Source organism: Octopus sinensis, linkage group LG14 (assembly GCF_006345805.1).
Source record: "Octopus sinensis linkage group LG14, ASM634580v1, whole genome shotgun sequence".
Lineage (NCBI taxonomy): Eukaryota > Metazoa > Mollusca > Cephalopoda > Octopoda > Octopodidae > Octopus > Octopus sinensis.
The window spans coordinates 28,218,093-28,228,729 of record NC_043010.1 but is presented as its reverse complement, the minus strand read 5'-3'; the positions used below and the strand labels follow the sequence as shown (position 1 = coordinate 28,228,729).

The following is a 10,637-nucleotide window of genomic DNA, read 5'->3' as shown; positions in this document are numbered from 1 at the left end:
AACAGCCCAGAAAAGAGCAAGATGCTGGTTGATAATAACACCCGAAACACAGCAACCAGCATCATGCTAAATGGAGAGAAACTTGAAGTGGACAGCTTCAAGTACCTTAAGATCCTCTTTGACCAAGGACGACAGATCTCAAAAGGAGATAACAACAAGCCTCAGTTTAGCCTCTGCTGCCCTGACGAACCTGAACAACAAAGGGAAAAGAAATTCCATTAGTTTTCCATCAAAACTCAAAGTGTACAAGAGCCTGGTGACTTCGATCCTTCTGTATGGGTGTGAGTGCTGGACTATTACAGGTGACATGAGGCGAAGAATCCAAGCATTTGAACACATGTGTTTCAGAAGGTTATTACGCATCCTGTACAAAAGCACGAAATGACAGCTTTGTTAGGCAGCAAGTCAAAAAAGAAAAAAAAATGCTGGCAGACAGGAAGCCATCCTTATGAAGGTAAAATGATGAAAGCTTGCCTTGAAAAGTCAAAAGCTCCCTGTCAAAAACCATTCTTCAAGGCACAGCTGAGGGAGGGCGAAGGAGAGGCCCACAGAGAGACTGGACAGGTGACAACACAGCGAACATGTTATGCATGACACAGAAGAGAGAGACCAGTGGCGATGGCTGATTATGAAAGCACCTTGAGTGGGACCCCAACGACTGGTTGATGAGGATTAATGATGGATGTACGTATTTAATCGGCAAACGTCACAGTGACTTGAAGACCAAGAGTTTCATAGAAGGCCAAATGTACACAGGCGTAGGAGTGGCTGTGTGGTAAGTAGCTTGCTTATGAACCACATGATTCCGGGTTCAGTGCCACTGCGTGGCACCTTGGGCAAATGTCTTCTACTATAGCCTCGGGCCGACCAAAGCCTTGTGAGCGGATTTGGTAGACGGAAACTGAAAGAAGCCCGTCGTATATATGTATATATATACATATGTGTGTGTGTATATATGTTTGTGTGTTTGTGTTTGTCCCCCCAACATCGCTTGACAACCGATGCCGGTGTGCTTACGTTCCCGCAACTTAGTGGTTCGGCAAAAGAGACCGATAGAATAAGTACTAGGCTTACAAAGAATAAGTCCTGGGGACGATTTGCTCGACTAAAAGGCGGTGCTCCAGCATGGCCGCAGTCAAATGACTGAAACAAGTAAAAGAGTAAAAAGAGTATACACAAAATCACACCACATATACACACAAATAAATAAATAAATACATACATACATACATACATACATACATACATACATACATACATACATACATACATACATACATACATACATACATACATATATACACAGGACTCTCTTAGCAGCATTATAGGCCCCTGGGCAAACCAGTGCACTGAGCCTTGTAGTATTTATTGGCAGCAAACCGCAGTATATATGTGTTAGAGTCGAGTCCCTTAATTTGTAAATGCCTTAAGACGACCCTGTACATGCATACATACATACATACGTACATACATACATACATACATACATACAAACATACAAAGAGAGAAAGACAGACAGACAGGCCAACAGACAGACAGGCAGGCAAGCAGGCAGGCCGACAGACAGAGAAAGAGAAGGACAGATTTTTGCATTCATGTAACAGTCCACAACACAAACGAATCAATGAATGAATGAACGAAAGAACGAATAGACGAACGAACGAATGTAAGAACGAACGATCGAATAAGCAAAGAGAAGGAAGAATAACTGAATGAATGGTTGAATTGCTGAATGAATGAATGGAATTTCATTTCACATTATGTTTTCTTTTGTCAACAAAGATATTCCGTCAAATAATATTTTATTCCGAATTCGAATATCGGTTTAATGGGTTTAATGACGTAAACACATTCCGAAACACCAAGGCTTGCAATTGAGATTCTCACACAAACAATTGACGTCACTCCAGTTCGACCGAACCTCTGAAATTGACTTCATAAATATAAATATATAAACACACATATACACAACATACATACATGCAGGTACATGTTTGTTTATATATAAAGGGCTCAAAACATAAGGAGATTTCCACGACTGAGATTCCCTTCGAAATCTCGACTGGTAAGTACAAATTAATTTTATTTATTTAATACAATTAAGATTTTATACAAAGACGTCTAACATATTCTCTTTGTCTTTTGTCTCTAACCTGCAGGATTGGGGGGTGGGGGTGCGTTTGTTTGTTTTTATATTTCCTTTTCGTTTACATTTAGTTTTTTTGTTTGCATTTTTATTTTCGTTTTTGCGTTTATTTTTATTGGTTTCTTTTAGATTTTTTTTTAACTTTATAAATGTTTTTTTAGGAAGCCCTTATGAACTCTCTCTCTCTCTCTCTCTCTCTCTCTATATATATATATATATATATATATATATATATATACATCTGTGTGTGTATATATATATAACGGGAAGCTTTATGAAAATAAACAAAAGACGAAGGCAGGTGGAGTACAAACAAACAATTGTATTAGTATGGCGCTCAGGAATATAAATAAAACAAGTCTTTTACGTTTCGAGCCTACGCTCTTCAACAGAAAGATACACAGAAAAGAAACACGGAGAGAAACAAGGAGAGAGAAAAAATGCGTGCAGAAGCTAGCGATTCAACATGCTTATTTGTATATGTGTGTGTGTCTGTGTGTGTGTGTGTACATACATGCATGCATGCATACATACATATATACATACATACATACATACATACATACATACATACATACATACATACATACATACATACATACATAGTTTTAAGTGTTGCACGAAACTCTCGGTCCTTGAATCACTTTATAACTTCTGCCAATTAATAATAATAATGACAACAACAACACACGTACAAGTATTCACGTTTTCAATTCTATTTTCATATCTTACTACTCATCTCATATATCATATATGTGTATGTGTGTATGTGTGTATGCATGTGTGTATGTGTGTATGCATGTGTGTATGTATGTATGTATGTAATGTTCGTCCGTCATTAAGCATCGTCTCCGATTTTTCTCTCCCTTCATATTCTTATACCCTTGTCTCTCGTCATCTCAGAACGAGCTCTTACAAAATAAACAACTCTTCGACTAACTACACCGCATTGAATAGCAACTAAAACCGCAATTACCAAAATAATTTATCTATATAAACACTGTCACGCACACAAGTCTCTCTCTTTCTCTCTCTCTTTCTTTCTTTCTTTCTCTCTCTCCCTCTCTGTCTATTCCTTTTATCTCTCTCCCCACACACACTCATACACACACTTACACAGACAAATCTACAAGTATGCTTACGTAAGACGAAATCCATGGATACACGGTCTCATAAACACATATACACACATGTTCACACATATTCACACACATAAGAGTGTGTGAGAGGCGAATATACATACATACACACGCGTAGAGAGGCATAAACCGACATACAAAATATATATGCCGATGTATACATATAATAATTAATACATACAATACATGATTATGCATATGTGCATGTATATGCATGTGTGTGTGTGTATTACGCACACGGTATATATATATTTGTGTGTGTGTGTATGTCTAATATATGAAATATATGCACATATATATGCATCTAAGTGTGTGTATGTGTGTGTACGCACTTATATATGTGTGTGCGTGTGTGTCGTATATAAAACCTCGTGAGTGGGTTTGGTAGATGGAAACTGAACGAAGCCTGTCATGTATATGTGTGAGTGCGTGCGTGCTTTTGTGTCTGTGTTGTACCGCACCACGCTTGACTGCCGGTGCTTTTGTGTTTACCTGCGTTTAACTTAGCAGTTTGGCAAACAAAGAATAAATTCCAGGCCTTCAAAAAGAAATTGTGTACCGGGGTCGATTCGTTCGACCAAAATTCTTCAAAGCTGTGCCCCAGCATGGTCGCAGTCTAATGACTGAAACAAGTAAAACACACACACGCGCACACTACATTATAAAGCCTCTCTATGGTTTAAATCAAAATGAAAATACGTACCTTCTATACCTTTAATAAACATATTTATATAAAATAGTCTAGAAAAATGTGTTTACATTGTTATTTGACACACTGTAAGGCTTTATATTTAAATTTACTTCAGCTTATCTGATTTCCACTGTGTTGTGCATGTGTGTGTATATGTATGGATGTATGCGACATAAATATGTATATTTGCAATATTTATACATACACACACATAAATATATATATGTATATATATATACATGTATATATATCTTTATATTTATATATATATACATGTATATATATATATCTATCTTTATATATATATATATATATATATATATATATATATATTATAAGACTGTAATCATATATAAATATATACAACTATAATGAAAGGTGTAAATATATACTAGCTTTAATAAAGAATATTGGGAAAAGTACCAACATGCTAGAAATAGAAGTCAAAACAACTCTAAACCACTTAAATCACTCACATGCACAGGTGAAAGCGAGGAAATGCGCAAAAATAGAAGATTAGCGTACCTTTTGTGCATAAAATTCACAAGTAATAAACGAATGATCCCATATCAATCGATATGGATCATTTGTTTATTACTTGTGATCATATGGTATCATTCGTTCATATGCACACACTCATATATACACACGTATATACCTATAGGTATATTATATATATATATATATATATATATATATATAAATATAAATATATATATATATAAAATTTTAATCCAAACGGGAAAACAAAAAAACAACAACAATGGAACAATTACAGTAGTTAATCCAAACAAGAAAACACAGAAAAAACACAGCAACGCGAGGACGTGGAACAATTAAAGTATTATTTGACGCTCAGGAAAGAAGGGAAGGAGGGTTTAACGTTTCGAGCGGAGCTCTTCGTCGGAAACAAGGAGAAGGAAAGATCCCGAGAAGGGAAGACAGAGGAAAAAAAATATTTTTGCTGGTGGTGCTCAAGAGATCACATATAAATACAAACTGGGACAAGAACGCAAAACATTTAGAAGACGATACAAAAAACACGGACGGGACATTCGAAACCTTCGATCTTCAGTCAAGAACAGGATCATCCTCGCAATTTCGTCTGATTAATCTTGAGATTGCTCCGATCTGACCAGCCCCAAAAGACAATCTAAGCCAAGCGCATTAGATTCCTTGGAAGAAAGCCTCGAATGTATACAAAACAAGGACGGAAAAACGGACGATGTTACACGAATAAGAATACAGGACGTCACAGACAGGCGTCTTTCGATAGGACGAGTAAACTTTGAGCTGACGTGTTAGAAGAATGCCTTAGGGCAGAGAGAAAAAAAATGTGTCTTGCCGCGACGACTGCTAATAATAATAATAGTAATAATAATAATAATAATAATAATAATAATAATAATAATAATAATAATAATAATAATAATAATAAATAGAAGCGAAATATAACCAGTGCGTGTGTTTCATTGGCCATGTGACCTTTCCAGGATACAGTGTACACTCACAGAGAGAGGGGGCGGGGAGATCTTTCTCGAACCTACAGCGCTGAGCTTTGACGGTTCTGTGACTTTTATGCGACAGAATACCAGAAAAAGGATAAGTTGGGCAGGATAAGGAAACCCTACATATATATGTAGAAAACTCATTTGAAGCTGAGTGGCCAGGAACAAGTACGAAATCTAGCGTTGTGCTGAAAGATATAGTGCATTGTTCCATATAGGAATCGAAATTGCTAATTTACATTTGTGAGTCCAGTATCCTGACCACTTAGCCATGTGCTGTCAAACTCGCACTCACACACATATACACCTGATATAAGAAACAAAGCTCCCAGATGTGAAGTCAGTTTGATAAATGCCATAGACGATACTCTCGGCCCCTGAGTCATTTTTGTAACTGCCTGCCATTTCAGAGTAATGAAAAGGAATATAAACGCGTTATGAGTTCTGTATATCTTATTCGTTCTACCGAACCGAATGTGCGTGTGTGTGTGTGTGTGTGTGTGTGTGTGTGTGTGTGTGTGGTGTGTGTGTGTGCATGCGCGCATTAAACTTCGAAGTCACTGTCAACCTATTTTCAAAGGTTAAATAAGCGCATACTCTATCTTGTAAAAAAATATTGAGAAATCTTTCGGTTTAATATTAGATTGTTGCTTCGTTTTGTTTTTGATTTGCCAGATTCCTTATGTGGATTCGTGTGTTGAAGCATATTTTGTTGTCTGGGGAGAGTCATTCTGTTTGAAAGCCTTATTAATTAACACACTCACCGGTTCGATTTCCACTCGTTATCCATTTTTTTCTAAAATTTTCGTTGCTTCTTGCAACCTCTTCAGTTTATTCACAAACTGACATAAAAAGAAACTACATACATACATACATGCAAGCATACATACATACATACATACATACATTCATACATACGTACATATGTACATACGTATACGTACGTATACACAGCTCATCACACACTTATACAACATATATACATAATCACACTAAAAGTGGAAGGACATATTACATAATGTAATGTAGAAAGGAAAGATGTGATTGTCACGACTGGGATGTATTTAATCATAGATCAGTTCAATCAGGGCCGATCTGGGGCAAACCACCACAAATTCCCCATTTTTGCATCACATGAAGGTAGCAAGTTGGTAGAGAATAGCATCTGGCATTTTCCATTAAGTCGAAATCCCACCGTATGTTGAGGTTAGTTCTATCGACTATGTATCTCACCTCTATTGTTAAAATTATGGCTTTGTACAAATACGTCTATAGTTTAACATCTATAGTGAAAGCAAAACGAGTATAGAATGACCGATTTGGACGACCAGAACAAACTGTGTCCGTGGTTCGAGACGTTTACTTAATTTTCCAAACAGTCCCTTTCCTTTTCTGTCTTGCTCTAAAAGAGTACCGCAAAAGGTGTTCTTTCCATATTGTTGTACTCAACGCGTTTTGATTTAAGCTTCTTTTAAAGGCGATTTACTTGTTTTTTCGTTTCGTTTCGTTTTGTTTTGTTTAATTGATTACTCGCTACTTTGAATTTTGGGGTTTTAAAAGTAAATTTATGCATATATATTGTTTCAGCCATGCGGTTGCGATCATGCTGGAGGGCGACCGTATTGGCTGAATTCTTCATCATTCCTGCATGTGCTTTTTCCTTTTGGTGTTGGCCCATTTCGTGTACAAGGGAGTTTAGCATTGCTGCCCTCATACCTGGTCGTTGGTTAATCCGGTTCCGTGGATAGGAGAATGTCCAGTTCCTGTTTGAAGACATCCACATCCACGTCCACGTTGTGTAGCTTTCTTAAAATATTTTGGCAGAGCATTGAAGAACTGTGGGTCTTTGAACCCTAAGCTATTGCAATACCTGATGCTGACTTCAGATGAGATGGACGGTACCTTTGGTACAATGCAATGGCGTACAGTATGTATATATGGATCTGTGAGTGTGTGTACGTACGTACATACATACATACATACATACATACCGATCCTCTCATGTTGAAAGCACGGGTTCTCGACCAACCAACGAGGTTAAACAACTTCGAGCCTAGTTAGCACTTAGATGGGTGATTGCATAGTAAACCCTTCGGTGCGATGCCCCAGCATGACCACAGTCCAATGATTGAAACTAGTTAACAGGAAAAGAAGTAAAACATATTTATTATTAAGTGTATCTATCTGTCTATCTATCTATCTATCTATCTATCTATCTATCTATCTATCTATCTATCTATCTATCTATCTATCTATCTATCTATCTGTCTGTCCGTCTGTCTGTCTGTCTGTCTGTCTGTCTGTCTGTCTGTCTGTCTATCTATCTATGTATCTATCCGTCTGTCTGTCTGTCTGTCTATCTATCTATCTATCTATCTATCTATCTATCTATCTATCTATCTATCTATCTATCTATCTATCTATCTATCTACCTATCTGTCTGTCTATCTATCTATCCGTCTCTCTCTCTTTCTCTCTCCCTCTCTCTGTATGTGTGTGTGTGTGTGTGTGTAATTTAACGAAAAATGAACAAGGAGAAACAATTCAAGAGTTATTAGTCACATGTATATAAGAACAACATAGATAAATATAGGTATGTCAAACACCATACAACATAATTTCTTGTATATATATATATATATAATATATATATATATATATATATATATATATATATGATTCTATTATGCGCGCGCGCGTATGTTTATACACATACGCACACACCTATGTATATATATGTAGGCGCAGACATGGGTATATGGTCAGAAGTTTGGTTTTTTAACAGGGTTCCAGATTCAGCCTCACTGTGTAACACCTTGTATAAGAGTCTTGCACTATAGCCTTGTGAGTGCCGTCGTATGTGTGTGTGTATGTGTGTGTGTGTGTGTGTGTGTGTGCGCGTGTGTGTGTGTCCACCGGTGTTGGTGTGTTTACGTACACTCAACTTAATAAATTAGTACGGGGGTGGATGCAATTCGCTCGACTTAAATTCTTCAAGGCGGTGCCCCTGCATGACCATAGTCTAATGACTGAAACAAGTAAAGGATAAAAGATTTGTGTGCGTGTGTGTGTGTGTGTGTATATACATACATACATACATACATACATACATACATACATACATACATACATACATACATACATGTAAGTATATGTGCATATATATAAATTTACTAGCTGCGCTTTCTAATTTTTGGCTGTTTTCTAACACGATCAGCTACTTTTTCAAAAATTATGTTCTACATTTCGTATGGAATTGATCTGCTGACCCTGTACCGCAAGGCAGTAAAAACAACAACAACAATAACGAGAACAAGAGCAGCAGCAGCAACAACAACAACAACAACCAGAACTGTAAATATTTTTGTAGTGTGTTGTTGCTGCTAATCTGCACTTCTGGATTCCTCGCATTCTTTGTGGCTCCAAACAAGACGATGAAGAACTCCGTGCTTCCCCGGGTGAATACCTTTTCCACCCTTCATTGAATCTGTTTTATAAAAAAAAACTAAAATACCTTGACTGGTGTTTCCCGAACGATAGAACAAATTTTCAAGACTGACCGATTAGGAAGAAAAGTGACGATCTGTCAGATTACGGTAATATTTCATATTGTCCTGTCCCTTACTTAAAACATTATTAACCTTAAAACGTAACCTTAACTTTAAGTCCCAGCCCTTAATCCTCTCACCCAACCGCCTGCTCTAGTTTTCAATGGTACGTGTCAGATATTGAAGATGCCCGTTAGCTATTTTGGAACGGCAACCTGTCAACTACGGCAATGTTTGATATTGTCCTTCAACTAAACATTAAACCTTAAAACCTAACTCTAACCCTTAACCATAAAGCAACTTTATGTTCTGAGTTTTCAAAGGCGCACATTACATATTTTCTAGATCTAAACATTAATTCTGTTCCTATCCCAAACCCTTAACTCTAATTCTGATCCTAACCTGAGTCTTGAACGGTGCTCCTAATGTATTTTCTAACTCTAAGCCTGACCCCAATCGTCTGTTCTGTGTTTTCAAAGGCAGGCGTTAGATATGGCCCTATACCATAACCCTAACCCCAATTCTCTGTTCTGGGCTTTAAACGGCGAGCATTACCTATATTTACGATGCGCAGTTGTGACAAACCTCTCACCTTGTTTACATTATTTATCTAATATATTAAACCACACCTGTTTACTAACCAATTTTTAATAACGCGACAACGCGAGAATCTTCGTATAATTGTACAAAATGCTTGAAATAGAAGCCAGATCTCCCTCTAATTCCACCCTGTTGTCCGGAAAAGAGGGGGGAAATACATTAGATTATGTAGTCGTAGGTACACTGTCAGTGAAAACAAGACAGGATGGTCATAGTTGAAGTGTGTTTCATCGTTAATCTCTTTCTTCTATCAGGACTGACCGAGGGTTAAACAACTAAGCCATGTTTATATTTATACCACTTGTTTCATATATTAACACATAAACGATGTTTTAAGGAATAATTATTTGTCCATATTTTCAACCAGTCCATAGTTTTTATTAAAATTCATTCCTTATTGTAATACTAAGTATTGTTATCCTCTATAAATATTTGTCTACGTATGTATGCATGCATGGATGTATATATGTATATAAATGTGTTTGTGTGTGTATATATATATATTTATATATATATATAATATATATATATATATATATATATATATATATATATATAATATGTATGTGTGTATACATACATATATATATACATTAATGCACACACATAAATACATGCATATATATGCATGTATCCATGTATATTTTATATGTATGTGTGTGCGTGCGTGTATAATCATGATTTGATTCTAGTTGTTAAGATGAATATTATGTTATTAATTAACACTAAAATTAAGTCAATCACCGTGCATATATATAATCCCAAATCAGCTAATAATAAATCTTTATCGCAATCAACACTTCGATCAAAAAATATCTTTTTCTTATAGATAAACAAATAAAAATAACTCGACTTCAACAACGAAAACAAGTCGTACATAACATTCGTAAAAAAACAGAAACCTCGTTTATTTCTAATGTTCATGTCGGAGTTATATAACAAGCTGTCACCAACTGTTTTACCTATATAGATGTGTGTGTGTTTGTATTAGTATAAGGGCTACCC

General features: G+C 36.3%; 1 protein-coding gene across 3 annotated transcripts in view; it reads left to right on the top strand.

Annotated features, from left to right (window-relative positions):
* The first annotated feature begins 1,556 nt into the window (after positions 1–1,556).
* LOC115219149 (rho-related BTB domain-containing protein 2) overlaps positions 1,557–10,637 on the top strand; it is an 83,109-nt gene continuing 74,028 nt past the window's right edge. The window contains exon 1 of one of the 3 annotated variants that reach the window (XM_029789251.2): positions 1,557–2,065. The gene's annotated coding sequence lies outside the window, so the exon portion shown is untranslated. The other 2 variants (XM_029789252.2, XM_029789253.2) reach the window with 2 other exon arrangements.